The sequence below is a fragment of the Ranitomeya imitator genome, chromosome 1, assembly GCF_032444005.1.
Source record: "Ranitomeya imitator isolate aRanImi1 chromosome 1, aRanImi1.pri, whole genome shotgun sequence".
Classification (NCBI taxonomy): Eukaryota; Metazoa; Chordata; class Amphibia; order Anura; family Dendrobatidae; genus Ranitomeya; species Ranitomeya imitator.
This window is the reverse complement of record NC_091282.1, coordinates 568,483,119-568,500,699: the sequence shown is the minus strand read 5'-3', so window position 1 is coordinate 568,500,699 and position 17,581 is coordinate 568,483,119. Positions and strand designations below refer to the sequence as shown.

Below are 17,581 nucleotides of genomic sequence, written 5' to 3'. Positions count from 1 at the left end.
TTCTCCGGGAGTTCCACAATTCTGCTCTCAGTGGACACCTGGGGATCTCAGCCACCCAGAAAGCCATTGCTAGGCTGTTTTGGTGGTCCTCCATGACCTCTAATATCTCTGTGGTTGTGTCTGCTTGTCATATCTGTGCCCGTGCTAAGAGCTACCATAACCGGCCGGCCGGGGAATTGGTGCTATTGCCAATTCCGGATAGACCTTGGACCCATTTGTCCATGGATTTTATCACTGATCTCCCTCCTTCTAATGGCAAAACTGTAATCTGGGTAATGGTTGACAGATTCAGTAAACAGGTGCATTTTGTACCTCTGGCAAGATTGCCTACATCAATGCTGAGACATTATCTAAGCTGTTTGTTGAGCACGTTGTATGGTTGCATTGTGTGCCTTTGAATGTGGTTTCTGATAGAGGGGTACAATTTGCGTCCAAATTTTGAAGGCCATTTTGCAAAAGATTGGGTATTTGCTTGACCTTCTCCTCTGTTTACCATCCTGAGACCAACGGTCAGACGGAGAGGACCAATCAGTCTCTTGAACAGATTTTGAGGTGTCTTGCTACGTCTCAGCAGGATAATTGGGGTTCTTCATTGCCATGGCTGAGTTTGCATTTAACAATCGGATTAACCAGTCCACGGGCACCTCCCAATTGCCGTATCCAGGGGCTGATACTGCAGTTCAAGGATTGGGGGAGGTGTGGATGGAGGTCCAGAAGAACATTGGGGAGGCTCAAGGTAAACATAAACTTTTTGCGAATAAGCGCCCATCTGTGGGACCTAGATTCCTGGTAGGAGATAAAGTGTGGTTGTCAACCAGGAACATTCGTCTTAAGGTTCCTTCTGATAAGCTAGGTCCCAGGTTTTTTTGGTCCTTACGAGATCATTGAGGTGGTCAATCCAGTTGCCTTTCGCTTACAGATTCATCCGTCGCTTTGGATCCCCAATGTGTTTCATAAGTCCCTTCTTAAGTCATTTGCACCATCCTCTGCTGGGCCTCCATCCCCTCTGCCTCCTGTCTCCTTGGATGGTCAGACCGAGCATGAAGTGGAAAAAAAATGTGGATTCTCGCATGGTCCGTAGTTCACTTCAGTATTTGGTCCATTGGGGGGTTATGGTCCTGAGGATCGATGTAGGGTCCCGGCGCCGATCTGTCATGCTGATTGATTGGTCTGGGCATTTCACGCACGTTATCTTGGAAAACCTGGGGTCCGGTGGCCCCGCTTGAGAGGAGGGTACTGTCATGATCTGTTCCAGGGTTTATTCCTGTCTGCCCTTTCTCCGGGCGGATCATGTCAATGGTTAACTTTGCCCTGCCTCATTCTGGGTTCAGGCTTGCTATTTAGCTCCCATGAATGCTGCTGGCACTGTCAGCTATAGTTCTGCTTTTGGCGTGTGAACCTGACTCTGGTAGCTCTTGATTTGTCCTGCTGTGAATCCTCATTTGTCCTGTGTCTGTTAACTCCCTCTGTCTGCCCTTTTCCCAGCGTTTCTCTGTTTGTCTGTTTATCTGCTTAATTCTCCCATTCTGACCTCCTGGCTTGGCTATTGACTCCATTACTGTTTGTCCCTATTGTACCTATATTGCCTGTTCTGGTTTACTGATCTCTTGCTACGTCCTGACTATCCGTTCTATCTAATCATTTTATACTGTTGTGCTATCTCGTGCTTTGACTCGGCTTGTCTGACCACCCTCTCACCACTTGGAGGCATCTGTTCTGCTGCTCTTTGTGTGTGCAGTCTCACTTCCCTCTCAAGCTCCCCCTGGTGGAGGTTGTGCTGTACTGCACGGCAGCAGCATGATACTTGGTCCTTTGTTGTATCTCCTCATACCTAACAGACATGACATTCAGTTTCTCCCACTAACACACCACCTCCTCATCTCGCTCCCTATGTGTCGGTGTCCACCAAGGTTCAGTTGTAGGACCGGGAACTATGCTTAGAGGGCACACACGCACACTCCCTCCTTTTTAAAGGGACCGTATGCATCAACCTAAGGTATTCCGAACCTATAGCTGGGTGACACCTATTTAAGTCTTCTCCAATATGGAAGTGCCTGAGCTACATTGTTAGTTTTCCTTGCATGCTTGCTAGTTGTCAGTTTTCCCATGTCCTCCTGTCTGCTTGTCTACCCTGTACCCGTCTGCTCTTTCCTGTCTGTGACCGTCTGGTCATATCTGTCTGTGCTCTTCTGTCCATCAGCTGGTCCAGTCTGCACCTGCCAGTGTTTTTCTGTTCCTCAGCTGGTCCCATCTGCACTCATGGTTCCAGAGTCCCTACAGTGCTTGCCTGCATTATTCATTGCTCCTTTAAGCCATAGCAGTTACCCACAGTAGGGGGTCAGCTGCCACATTCTGTAGGTCAGCCATGGAGTAGCACCTGGTGCCACCTCTTTATACCTCCTTGGGTGGCAAGTTCATATGCTGCTGGAGCGCCTCCAAGGGCTGTGGGGTTCTCGGAGCCGGGCTCCTTCTGTTCTCAATGAGGATGTCACGGTTGCTGACCCGGTCCGTGGCCCTCGGGAGGTCCGTTGATGAAATGGGGGGTAGGTCTTTAAAGGGATAATGTTCGTGATGCCACCTGTGGTATTCGGTCAGGGTGACCGACGCTGCTTAGGGGTCCGCTGGGGTGATGTTATGGCAGCTAGATGGTATACCTTCCCACAGGTGAAGTATGTTCCCAGGGCTTCCCAGAGTATGGATAGTGGATGGTGGAAGATGTAGGGCGCAGTAAATAACGAGGACACAAGGTTGCAGTCTCTTTACCTTTACTGAAGGCTTCAGCATCCACAGTCCAGGGTAGGGACCACAGGGTAGGCAGAGTCTGGCCGCACTGAAGGCAAATCCAGAGTCCCCTTATCCAGGTGGAATTCAATAGCCTTCCTCTATGGCTGGGCGTTGTAGTACCTCCCTGCTGAGCAACTCAGTAAGGTCCTCACAACTATTGTATATGTTAAGTCTCTTCTCTCTGTCCCCCTGACGCAGGGCCGGCTCCAGGTTTTCGAGGGCCCCGGGCGAAAGAGTCTCAGTGGGCCCCCCCCTTTAACACATACCCTGATTTATGATGCACAGATACGGCAGAGAAATGTATAGTACAATGCCAGATTTCACTTCTTACATGAGTGACAGCTATTGTAGATTCTGCAGTGTATATATACAGGAGGAAAGGTGCTGTGCAGTGTATATATACAGGAGAGGTGCTTTTCTGTTTTGAGTTTTTCTATGAAACAAAGACTTTTCTACATAAACAACGTTGTTTGGTTTTGCGGCCCCAACAGATCTGTGCTACAAAGTAACAGGCGGCTCGGGCATTAATGAGGGACCTGATGCTGAATCCTTTCCACAAACCCTAATGACCCAATTAGTGCCCTGTCATTAGAAGCTCATTAAACGCCTCCCTGTCCCGAGCAGTCATGTACAGTATGGGGGGATCCTGCAGCCCACCCCCTGACTGCTCCATACCATACACTGCCCTCTGTCGCGCTCACTATTATCCTGTGCATTTCTCCGTCATCGTTACCCCATGTTACATTTGTCACCCCCCACTACAGAGTAGCAGGGCAGCCAATGTCACCCCCTCCCGGACCCTAATGGCAGCAGGAAATGTCTGCTCCTCTATTGGGTTGGAACCTGATTTAATCAAGGAATAATGTGGATTTGTTGCCGGTGGCTGCAGGGGAAGGGTTAAGTGATGCCATGTCCGTGGTGGGAGCAGTGGCAGCTGCTGGGACCTGGACAGAGACAACCAATGTTGCTGTGACTGCACAGTGTGACCTGGAGGAGAGAAGCTGAGACTCCGGAGCAGAAATCACCCACATGCCAGCACTGGGCAGAGTCCCTCCAGTCACCAGCCTGGGGCCACGGGGCCCCAACCTACAGCCCACAGCTCAGATTTATCCATGGCAGCAGCTCCCCTCCCTCCTGGCATCTGGTTAACCCCATTTATGCGGGTCGGATTGTTATCTTTAAGGTTCAGCAATAACCTTCATACAGATGGGAAGGGGTTAAGCTTCTTCCTACCCCACTGGTGCAGGTTTGGTGCAGCATGCATGTATTCTGGGTGAGCTGGGCGGCTACAGGCTGCACCCCACCAGCTGCTCCTCCAGACATCACCCACATTTTTAGGCAGCGGAGACAGACAGCAGCAGACTGAGCCACAACTGCAAGATACCTTTGCACTCAGGCACTGGTAGGATGGAGCTCCGGAATCTGCCTGATAAACTTCAGCACTGTCCACAGCCAGCCAGGGGGGAGAGCAGAGAACGTGCTCTCTCCGCCCACAATGTCACACTGGCTGTCTTCTGTTAACCCCTATGTGTGCCTGCCTGGCTGCACTGACTGAGTGAGAAGATGCTTGTGTCAGAGCTGGCACATAGGGGTTAAGAGAACGCAGCCAGCAGTGACTTTGTGGGGGGAGAGAGCATGTTATCTCCTGCTCTGCTCTCCCCAGCTGTATCTATGACAGCTAAGTGGGCCCCCCCCTCTCCCCAGGGCCCCGGCATTTGCCCGCTGTGCCGGGTGCTGACGCCGGCCCTGCCCTGACGGATAGGACAAACTCTTATGACTTGTGGCCTGAGGCTTTTTACAGGGACCCTAGAGACGCCCCGGCCCCCACAAGTTGCCACCCTGCCTCCTGGGTATATGGTTGGGCAGTCAACGTGGAATCAACTGTCCTGCCAGTCTCTGAAGTAACGGCATAGAGATCCTTACTCCCTCGTTGTTCTGGCTACTGGTAGTGCACTTCAGAAGGAGGCAGCCTGCTTCTAGCTGGTCTCCCACTGATGTTCCTCTCTTTTTGCTATGACTTCGTTGCTCACTCAATGCAACACAATTCCTTTCAAAGTCTCTTTCTTGGGATGCTGCCGCATGGGATGCAGGCGCAGCTCCGTGTACCCTCGTCTTCCGCAGGCCGCAGTCTGGAGCTGGCTGGAACCCACTCCAACCAACCTCTGCCAAACTCAGTCGGGACTCACTGACTATCTCCTACTCCCTCCAGTCATCTTCTGTCTAACTTCCTAACCAACCCACTAGTTTTACCTAAGTGTGAGGAGTGCTCTAATAGATAGAAGCATGGCTCCCCCTTGGAGACTGGAGTGTGAAGTGTGTTTTGTGGTTGTGATACCTGGACCGAAGATTTCCTTCATTGCCTTCAGACGTAACATCACTCCCCCTGGTGGAAGAATAACATTACTGCAACGACCAGGACTCTGGGGCGCTGCACTGCCACTTGTCCAAATAGGTATTTGGTAGGCTACCTAGTTACGACCCTTCCTGGCTTTCAGAGGGATATGGAATAGTGATTTCATCACCTTGCCCATTACAGTCTCCATCAGCTGGGTTGGCTGTAGTGGAAGAGGTAGGTGTCAGTCCCCGATATGCTAATTCTACTTTATTGCAATTAATGCCACTTTGTTGGTGTCTGCCATTAATTTTTGTAAATATGTAGACTCCTGGTTGGATCTCCTTCAGGAGTGTTGCCTGTAAAAGTAGGCCTCCATGACCATCAGGCCTCCACTTTCTTGGACTCAACTACCCGTGTTACTGTCCTTAAAGTTTTCTGACAATGGTATCTGATATTTGTGCCACCTGAGTGTGACTCAACATGAAAGAAGGTAGAGGTGTTGCATGTGGTATCAGGGCTCACAGCACAGGAAGCCTACACCAATCCATCACCCTCCTTGTTTTACTGTGACGCTAAATTGAAAACTGTAAATGCTGTCCCAGACCCCGATACCTCATGCATGGCTGATTGCTGCAGTGCCATGCTACAATTTGTACTGTGGGTGAATTGCGGCCACTTTCCTGGTGTCTGCACCCAATTTAATGTGTTTTGGTAGCTTTTGGGGCCATTATAAGGTGTTGTGCATGCGTTTGTTTTTGCCTCCCAGTGACGTGAATGGCGTTTGGTAATGTTCGGCGAATAGTCAACGAATTTATAGGCGAATTTTGCTAATTCGGTGAAAGTAATCCAAACATTGAAATATTCTCTCATCTCTAGAGAGCTATGCCAAAAAAAGTTTGAAGACGAGTGGAATCCTCTCTAGCCTGCATGTCCGGCTGAAAAGATTTTATCTCAAAGATGATGGAGAAAATTCACTCCCTCTCCCACCTTCCAAAAGACATAGTTGCACCACCTGCACCATTGAAACTGGTGTCAAATTATGAAGGCAAAAAGTGTCACAAATGCTGCGGCAAAAACGTGCGTTTTGCCGTGGTTTTGTATGCGTTTTTTGCATGAACTTTGTACAGCAATGAAGGCTTTTTGAGCTAGATAAAGATATTAAAAAAAAGTTTTCTGATGTAATTTCTTGGTGCAACACCATCCTTTTTCATTCTTATGCGGCGGCATCAGGGTAATGGGATTAGAGCTTGGTGTCAGCAGCTGTCATTGACACAAAGCCCTGGGATTAGTACTGAAAAGCCACATCATCAGTTGATTGACATCATGAAATAATTATAACATCATCAGTTGATTATTGCATCATTAATTATGACATCATCAGTTGATTATGACATCATCAAATGATTATGACATCATCAAATGATTATGACATCATTGAGTAGTTATAAAATCATGAGTTGATTACAACATTATTGAGTAGTTATGACATCGTACGTTTATTATGAAATCATCAAATGATTATGACATCAACTAATAACTGTGACTTCATTCAATAATTATGACATCATCAGTTTATTATGACATTATCAAATAATTATGACATTGTCAGTTTCATTTGACATTATCAAATAATTTTGACATCGGCAGTTGATTATGACATCATCCAATAATCATCAAATGATTAGAAAATCAGTTGCTTATGACATCATCAAATAATTACCACATTGTCAATTGAATATGATATCATCCAATAATTATGACATCATCAGTTAATTATGACATCATCAAATAATTATAACATCATCAAATGATTATGACATTATCGTATAATTATGACATCAGTTGATTATGACATCATCAAATAATGATGACATCGTCAGTTGATCATGACATCAGTGAATAATTAATATCATCAACTGATGATTGTGACATCATCAGACAATTGTGACATCATCAGTTGATTATGACATCATTGAAAAATTATGACATCATCAGTTGATTATGACATCATCAAATAATTGACACCATCAGTTGATTATGACATCATCGAATAATTATGACATCATCAGTTGATCATGATATAATTGAATAAATATATAATCAATGATCATGGCATCATCAAATGATTATGAAATCAGTTGCTTATGACATCATCAAATAATTACCCCATCATCAGTTGATTATGACATCATCAAATAATGATGACATCGTCAGTTGATTATGACATCAATGAATAATTTTGTCATCAGCTGATTGTGACTTCATCAAATGATTATGCCATCATCGAATAATTGTGACATCATCAGTTGATGATGACATCATCAAATGAATATGATATCATTGAATAATTATGACATCATTAGTTGATTATGACATCATCGAATAAATATGACATAATTGAATAATTATGACATGACTGAAAAATTATGACATCAGTTGATTATGACACCATCAAAAAATTATTACATCATCAGTTGATCATGACATCATCAAATAAATATGACATCAAATAATCATGACATCATCAAATGATTATGACATCAGTTGCCTATGACAACTGATGCGCCGGCGCACTATGTCCCAGGACACAGCAAAATACTTCCGGGACATAATGCGCCGGCACACTAATGCTTTTCGGCTTTACCCGCAATTGGGCAAAGCATACTGCGCGTGCACAAGGCGAGATTGCATTGCGCACGCGTGTACTACGGAGTAAACCTAATCAAATTCAAGAAAATATTGCGGCCAGCGGGAAAGGAAGGGGTGCATGAAAGAACAGAAAACACCGCCCGTAAACAGAGCCCGCCAAATTCAGGTGACAGAGTCCCTTTAACAGTATGGGTATCTTGAGAACACAGATTCTGTTAACAATGTAGCAGACAATGCAGCCCACAACCAGACAGGCCCTTTTGGCATTTGCCAGAATTCAAAGAAAGAAAAGAATGTCCAGCTTCACCAAATCCGTAAAAAAGAGTTTTCTTTATTCACAAACTTTAAACATGGAGGATACAGACTTCAGCACGAACCATATGGGTAAGAATCTCAATGCGTTTCTGGAGACTAAGCTCCCTTAATCGTGATTAAGAGAAAAATTGACCAAATTTCGTCAGTGATTTTGGTAAGTGTCGTCAGTTTTTCTTGTACATGGGAAAAAAATTTGCCACTTTCTCCTAAGAGTCCGTGACACTAGGACCGCACTCAGATTGTATCCAAGTGATGTCCCAATTTTTCCATGGACCCATAGACTTGTATTGACAATTTTGATCTGAAACTCAGATTAAAAATGGACATTTTTCCGCAATTTTTAGGTATGACTGCTAACTTAAAAAAAAAACAGATTACACTCATACGCACAACATGGGCATCTGAATGAGGTCAATTGTGACTATTACCACTAATTGGCTTTCTGCCATTGGATGTGCAGGTACATTCAGGGTCGGACTAGCCCACCGGAGAACTGGATTATTCTCTGGTGGACCAGGCACTGACATCTGCTGGCATAGAGGGCCTGCAGCTGCTTAGGGCCCCCGCCGCCCCAGGGGCTCCCAGCCAGTGGCGTGTCTCTAAAGCGGCACACTACGCAGCGCAGCTACTATGAGTCAGGGGGGTGGAGCAGCGGGTCACAGGAGGCAGGATCCTGTTGCTGTGGCTAAACCCTGTGCCCGCTACTAAAGATAAATGAATATTCACATGGTCGTGGAGAGCAGTGAATATTAATTTCACTTTAATAGCTGGCACAGTGTTAGCCGCAGCCACCAGATCTTGCAGACACATGATGATTACATATGCCCGCTGCTAAAGAAAATCAATATTCACTGCTTTCCACTCCCATGGGCATGCACTGTTTGCAATGCCAAGCAGTCAATGCACATTCCCACCTGCTGGTTGCTATGAAGCCAGAGCTGTCAGTCCAAGTGAGGGTGGAGAGATAGTGGGAAAACAAGTAGGTGAGAAGGTGCATATAAATGATTGACCCCACTGTGAAGCAGTGAGCTTCTGACCTAGGTTTGAACAGTCATTCTATGCTTACAGAGTCCCTTTAAAACGTGCCAATAATTTGGAAAATCAAAATAGTGAATGGCACTCCACTCTTTGTGATGCATGTGGAAATAATTTACATATAGTTGAAGATCTCCCGGCGCTTACATATAATGTGAATCTTGATTCTTTTATGCAGAACTTGTATGAATGTCTCAGCTCCACACAAGCGTTCAACAACGCCACCAGTTCCTGTCATTAAGGCCTTAGTTACAAGTTACAAGGTGACTCTTTGTAGCACTACTGATTGATTTTAACTATTTACTTACATCTGCAGTCCAAAGTAATACATTGAGTTGTATGTAATTGGGTGGAAGGGAATATTTCAGCTGGTTTTTACTACATAAACTGAAGACAGCATACTGTAGGGGTTAAAACACAGATTACAGTGATTCCTCTCTTATCAAGCTCTGAAGCTTTGCTTGCTTATAATGAATGTTTTAGCACCAAGAAGCTTATTGCTGTGACTAGCTGGTCCAGTACCTCCTGGTCTGACATACCCCTTCCTGTGACTGGCACCTCACTGTCTATGGACTTTGTATATGGAGACCCTGGTGGGGCGGGGGCAGCTTTCTCAGCTCTGCTTCATTGCTAAATCTAAACGCTCTGATTGTGCCAGAACTGCTGCACCCAGTAATCTAAGTGATACATGGACGGATTCAGCTTCTCTTTTCCATGCTGCTCTCATATGAAGTAGCAGTATCCTGCTCACAGCCTTCCTTTAATATATAAAATAAATCAGTAGTGCTAAAAAAAAAAGTCAGTGTAGCACAGGCCTTAATGTCACTTGTAAATAAACTAAGGATGGGCCGCTCTTTGGCCAGTGTTGTGTGTTTCCCCTTCAGACTAAAATTTGTCAGCCAGCCCCTGCATACCAGGATAGGGATGAGTGGGCCATGTATACCAGGATGGAAATGAGTGGGCCATGCTTACCAGGATAGGGATTAGGGGGCCATGCATACCAGCATAGGGATGAGGAGGCCATGCATACCAGGGTAGGGACAATATCTACCAGGAAGGGGATGAGTGGGCCATGTATACCAGGATGGAAATGAGTGGGCCATACTTACCAAGATAGGGATTAGGGGGCCATGCATACCAGGATAGGGACAATATATACCAGGATGAGGATGGGCGCCATGCATAGCAGGATGGTGATGAGGGGGCTATGCATACCTGGATTGGGGACATATATATGCCAGGAGGGGGGATATTAGTACAGAACGGAACACATTTTTTACTTAATTGTTTTTTCTATTTTCCTCCTTTAACCCCTTTACCCCCAAGGGTGGTTTGCACGTTAATGACCAGGCCAATTTTTACAATTCTGACCACTGTCCCTTTATGAGGTTATAACTCCGAAACGCTTCAACGGATCCTGGTGATTCTGACATTGTTTTCTCGTGACATATTGTACTTCATGATAGTGGTAAAATTTCTTTGATAGTACCTGCGTTTATTTGTGAAAAAAACGGAAATTTGGCGAAAATTTTGAAAATTTCGCAATTTTCAAACTTTGAATTTTTATGCAATTAAATCACAGAGATATGTCACACAAAATACTTAATAAGTAACATTTCCCACATGTCTCCTTTACATCAGCATAATTTTGGAACCAATTTTTTTTTTTGTTAGGGAGTTATAAGGGTTAAAAGTTGACCAGCAATTTCTCATTTTTACAACACCATTTTTTTTTAGGGACCACGTCTCATTTGAAGTCATTTTGAGGGGTCTATATGATAGAAAATGCCCAAGTGTGACACCATTCTAAAAACTGCACCCCTCAAGGTGCTCAAAACCACATTCAAGAAGTTTATTAACCCTTCAGGTGTTTAATAGGAATTTTTGGAATGTTTAAATAAAAATGAACATTTAACTTTTTTACACAAAAAATTTACTTCAGCTCCAATTTGTTTTATTTTACCAAGGGTAACAGGAGAAATTGGACCCAAAAAGTTGTTGTCCAATTTGTCCTGAGTACGCTGATACCCCATATGTGGCAGTAAACCACTGTTTGGGCGCATGGGAGAGCTCGGAAGGGAAGGAGCGCTATTTGACTTTTCAATGCAAAATTGACAGGAATTGAGATGGGACGCCATGTTGCGTTTGGAGAGCCACTGATGTGCCTAAACATTGAAACCCCCCACAAGTGACACCATTTTGGAAAGTAGACCCCCTAAGGAACTTATCTGGATGTGTGGTGAGCACTTTGACCCACCAAGTGCTTCACAGAAGTTTATAATGCAGAACCGTAAAAATAAAAAATCATATTTTTTCACAAAAATTATATTTTTGCCCCCAATTTTTTATTTTTCCAAGGGTAAGAGAAGAAATTGGACCTCAAAAGTTGTTGTCCAATTTGTCCCGAGTACGCTGATACCCCATATGTGGCAGTAAACCACTGTTTGGGCGCATGGGAGAGCTCGGAAGGGAAGGAGCGCCGTTTGACTTTTCAATGCAAAATTGACAGGAATTGAGATGGGACGCCATGTTGCGTTTGGAGAGCCACTGATGTGCCTAAACATTGAAACCCCCCACAAGTGACACCATTTTGGAAAGTAGACCCCCTAAGGAACTTATCTGGATGTGTGGTGAGCACTTTGACCCACCAAGGGCTTCACAGAAGTTTATAATGCAGAGCCATAAAAATAAAACAAAATTTTTTTCCCACAAAAATTATTTTTTAGCCCCCAGTTTTGTATTTTCCCTAGGGTAACAGGAGAAATTGGACCACAAAAGTTGTTGTCCAATTTGTCCTGAGTACGCTGATACCCCATATGTGGGGGGGAACCACCGTTTGGGCGCATGGGAGGGTTCGGAAGGGAAGGAGCGCCATTTGGAATGCAGACTTAGATGGAATGGTCTGCAGGCGTCACATTGCGTTTGCAGAGCCCCTAATGTACCTAAACAGTAGAAACCCCCCACAAGTGACACCATTTTGGAAAGTAGACCCCCTAAGGAACTCATCTTGATGTGTTGTGAGAGCTTTGAACCCCCAAGTATTTCACTACAGTTTATAACGCAGAGCCATGCAAATAAAAAATATTTTTTTTTCCACAAAAATTATATTTTAGCCCCCAGTTTTGTATTTTTCCAAGGTTAGCAGGAGAAATTGGACCCTAAATGTTGTTGTCCAATTTGTCCTGAGTACGCTGATACCCGATATGTGGGGGGGAACCACCGTTTGGGCGCCTGGGAGGGCTCGGAAGGGAAGGAGCATCATTTGGAATGCAGACTTAGATGGATTGGTCTGCAGGCGTCACATTGCGTTTGCAGAGCCCCTAATGTACCTAAACAGTAGAAACCCCCCACAAGTGACCCCATATTGGAAACTAGACCCCTCAATGAACTTATCTAGATGTGTTGTGAGAACTTTGAACCCCCAAGTGTTTCACTACAGTTTATAACGCAGAGCCGTGAAAATAAAAAATCTTTTTGTTTTCCCACAAAAATTATTTTTTAGCCTCCAGTTTTGTATTTTCCCAAGGGTAACAGGAGAAATTGGTCCACAAAAGTTGTTGTCCAATTTGTCCTGAGTACGCTGATACCCCATATGTTGGGGTAAACCCCTGTTTGGGCACACAGGAGAGCTCGGAAGGGAAGGAGCACTGTTTTACTTTTTCAATGCAGAATTGGCTGGAATTGAGATCGGACGCCATGTCGTGTTTGGAGAGCCCCTGATGTGCCGAAACAGTGGAAACCCCCCAATTATAACTGAAACCCTAATCTAAACACACCCCTAACCCTAATTCCAACGGTAACCCTAACCACACCTCTAACCCTGACACACCCCTAACCCTAATCCCAACCCTATTCCCAACTGTAAATGTAATCTAAACCCTAACCCTAACTTTAGCCCCAACCCTAACTGTAGCCCCAACCCTAACCCTAACCCTAATCCTAGCCCTAACCCTAGCCCTAACCCTAACCCTAGCCCTAACCCTAGCCCTAACCCTAGCCCTAACCCTAGCCCTAGCCCTAACCCTAGCCCTAACCCTAGCCCTAGCCCTAACCCTAGCCCTAACCCTAGCCCTAACCCTAGCCCTAGCCCTAACCCTAGCCCTAACCCTAGCCCTAACCCTAGCCCTAGCCCTAACCCTAGCCCTAACCCTAGCCCTAACCCTAGCCCTAGCCCTAACCCTAGCCCTAACCCTAGCCCTAACCCTAGCCCTAACCCTAACCCTAGCCCTAACCCTAGCCCTAGCCCTAACCCTAGCCCTAACCCTAGCCCTAACCCTAGCCCTAATGGGAAAATGGAAATAAATACATTTTTTTTTATTTTTCCCTAACTAAGGGGGTGATGAAGGGGGGTTTGATTTACTTTTATAGCGAGTTTTTTAGCTGATTTTTATGATTGGCAGCCGTCACACACTGAAAGACCCTTTTTATTGCAAAAAATATTTTTTGCAATACCACATTTTGAGAGCTATAATTTTTCCATATTTTGGTCCACAGAGTCATGTGAGGTCTTGTTTTTTGCGGGACGAGTTGACGTTTTTATTGAAAACATTTTTGGGCACGTGACATTTTTTTATCGCTTTTTATTCCGATTTTTGTGAGGAAGAATGACCAAAAGCCAGCTATTCATGAATTTCTATTGGGGGAGGCGTTTATACCGTTCCGCGTTTGGTAAAATTGATAAATCAGTTTTATTCTTCGGGTCAGTACGATTACAGCGATACCTCATTTATATCATTTTTTTATGGTTTGGTGCTTTTATACGATAAAAACTATTTTACAGAAAAAATAATTATTTTTGCATCGCTTTATTCTCAGGACTATAACTTTTTTATTTTTTTGCTGATGATGCTGTATGGTGGCTCTTTTTTTGCGGGACAATATGACGCTTTCAGCGGTACCATGATTATTTATATCTGTCCTTTTGATCGCGTGTTATTCCACTTTTTGTTCGGCGGTATGATAATAAAGCGTTGTTTTTTGCCTCGTTTTTTTTTTTTTTTTCTTACGGTGTTTACTGAAGGGGTTAACTAGTGGGCCAGTTTTATAGGTCGGGCCGTTACGGACGCGGCGATACTAAATATGTGTACTTTTATTGTTTTTTTTTTTTTATTTAGATGAAGAAATGTATTTATGGGAATAATATTTTTTTTTTTTTTTCATTATTTTGGAATATTTTTTTTTATTTTTTTTACACATTTGGAAAATTTTTTTTTTACTTTTTTACTTTGTCCCAGGGGGGGACATCACAGATCAGTGATCTGACAGTTTGCACAGCACTCTGTCAGATCACTGATCTGATAGGAGTGCAGGCTGCTTCACAGTGCCTGCTCTGAGCAGGCTCTGTGAAGCCACCTCCCTCCCTGCAGGACCCGGATCCGCGGCCATCTTGGATCCGGGGCTCGAGCAGGGAGGGAGGTGAGGAGACCCTCGCAGCAACGCGATCACATCGCGTTGCTGCGGGGGGCTCAGGGAAGCCCGCAGGGAGCCCCCTCCCTGCGCGGTGCTTCCCTGCACCGCCGGCACATCGCGATCATCTTTGATCGCGGTGTGCCAGGAGTTAATGTGCCGGGGGCGGTCCGTGACCGCTCCTGGCACATAGTGCCGGATGTCAGCTGCGATAAGCAGCTAACACCCGGCCGCGATCGGCCGCGCTCCCCCCGTGAGCGCGGCCGATCGGCTATGACGTACTATCCCGTCCAGGGTCAGATAAGCCCAGGGCACCTCGACGGGATAGTACGTCTAAGGTCACAGAGGGGTTAAAGCCTAGGTGTGCCTTATGGTCTGAAAAATATGGTATATATCAGTGAGTGAGTACATGGTGGCCATAATACTGTAGGATTGCATTATATTCTACCATGCATACTCTTGCTGTGGAAAAATATTCCCTTTCGTTGCTTGTGCAGGCCAAAGTGACCTATGGTACTGTCAGTAGAAGCTAAAGATGCATCATCTGTTTTAGTTTCTACAGTTTCTATTTAACACAAACTTCCACTTTACATTCATAATATAATTGCTTCAGCATCGTTATCCAGACTGAAAGGTAGTGATTCCACTCCACTGTTCCTTTTCATGGTAATAGCTATGTCACACACTACAGTCAGCCATTTTCATACATTTAAAACTTTCAATTATTTTAGACACTTCATCCTGTTTTAGTGGAATTCAATAATGTTAAAATAATTTTGGGATAGATATTTATAGTGTATAAATAATGAAGTCAAAAACTCTTAAAGGGAAGCTGTCACCAGTTTTGTGACATATACTGTGTTCCAAATTATTATGCAAATTGGACTTAAGTGTTGTAAAGATTTAATTGTTTTGTTTTTCAAATAAACTTGTGGATGGTATTGTGTCTCAGGGCTCAATGGATCACTGAAATCAATCTTAAAGGGAACCTGTCACCCCCAAAATCGATGGTGAGGTAAGCTCACCGTCATCAGGGGCTTATCTACAGCATTCTGTATTGCTGTAGATAAGCCCCCGATGTTACCTGAAAGAGGAGAAAAAGAGGTCAGATTATACTCACCCAGGGGCGGTCCCGCTGCGGTCCGGTCCCGTGGGTGTCTCAGGTACGATCCGGAGCCACGGCGTAAAGACCAGAAGAGCACATCATGGAATGAAGATGGGAGGCTCCGGACCGGACCTGAGACACCCATCGGACCCGGACCGCAGCGGGACCGCCCCTGGGTGAGTATAATCTAACGTATTTTTCTCCTCTTTCACGTAACATCGGGGGCTTATCTACAGCATTACAGAATGCTGTAGATAAGCCCCTGATGATGGTGAGCTTACCTCACCATCGATTTTGGGGGTGACAGGTTCCCTTTAAACACATGTGATAATTAGTTTTCCAGGTGATTCTAATTAAAGGAAAACTACTTAAAAATGATGTTCCACATTATTAAGCAGGCCACAGGTTTCAAGCAATATGGGAAATAAAAAGGATCTCTCTCCTGCCGAAAAGCATTAAATAGTGTAATGCCTTGGACAAAGTATGAAAACACTAGATATTTCACAAAAACTTAAGAGTGATCATCATAATGTGAAGAGATTTGTGACTGAGACAGAGCACAGACAGAGTTCATACAGATAAAGGCATAATGCCAGACAAATTCATTGGATTAAGAGAGCAGCTGCCAAAATACCATTACAAACCAGCAGTTATTTGAAGCTTCTGGTGCCTCTGGAGTCCCTCGAACCTCAAGGTGTAGGATCCTTCAAAGGCTTGCTGTGGTGCATAAACCTACTATTCGGCCACCACTAAACAGTGTTCACAAGCAGAAAAGGTTGCAGTGGGCCCAGACATACATGAAGACTAATTTTCAAAGAGTCTTGTTTACTGATGAGTGTCGAGCAACCCTGGATGGTCCAGATGGATGGAGTAGTGGATGGTTGGTGGATGGCCACCATGTCCCAACAAAGCTGCGACATGAGCAAGGAGGTAGAGGAGTCATGTTTTGGGCTGGAATCATTGGGAAACAGCTGGTAGGGCCCTTTAAGGTTCCTGAAGGTGTGAAAATGACCTCTGCAAAGTAAATAGAGTTTCTGACTGACAACTTTCTTCCATGGTCTAAAAAGCAGAAATGTGCCTTCAGGAGCAAAATCATCTTCATGCATGGCAATGCACCATCTCATGCTGCAAAGAATACCTCTGGCTCTGAGTCATTGGCTGCTATGGGCATAAAAGGAGAGAAACTCATGGTGTGGTCACCATCTGCCCCTGACCTCAACCCTATAGAGAACCTTTGGAGTATCATCAAGCAAAATATCTATGAGGGTGGGAGGCAGTTCACATCAAAACAGCAGCCCTGGGAGGCTATTCTGACTTCATGCAAAGAAATACAAGCAGAAACTCTCCAAAACCTCACAAGTTCAATGGATGCAAGAATTGTGAAGGTGATATCAAAGAAGGGGTCCTATGTAATGTAACTTGGCCTGTTAGGATGTTTTGGAGTTAAATATCTTTTTTGTTTAGTGAATGTGACCTCCTAATGCTGCAAATTCCACAATTGAGCATTTTCAGTTCTTTAAAACATATCAAATGTTTAGAAATTATACTGTGCCTAATAATTTGGAACAGTGCATTTTGAGTTTTTATTCATTTTGGAGATTATACTGTTATCATTGGGAGGTTTCTTCAATAATATTTGATGTATACTCTAATGGGAGATGACTTTTATTAGACTGACTGTCATTTGCACCGACCATTAAGGAAAATCCGAGAAAAATGTAATTTGCATAATAATTTGAAACATGGTGTAGTAGCTAAAATATCACCTTATTCAGCACCTACTATACATTCCTAAATCCTTATTTAACCCTCTGACTCCCCTTGTATATTCCCAAAAAAACCTTTTAATTTCTCCTGCGCTGTATGGTTATCTCAGTCCTGTTTGATCGCCGTGGTTTAGAGCCTCTACTTCACTCCCATCGGCTGTTGCTCACGTCCTACTTGATAGATGA

General features: G+C 44.5%; 1 protein-coding gene across 1 annotated transcript in view; it reads left to right on the top strand.

Annotated features, from left to right (window-relative positions):
* LOC138679350 (cartilage oligomeric matrix protein-like) overlaps window positions 1-17,581 on the top strand; it is a 674,654-nt gene that overhangs the window by 44,942 nt on the left and 612,131 nt on the right. The gene's annotated exons all lie outside the window — the stretch shown is intronic.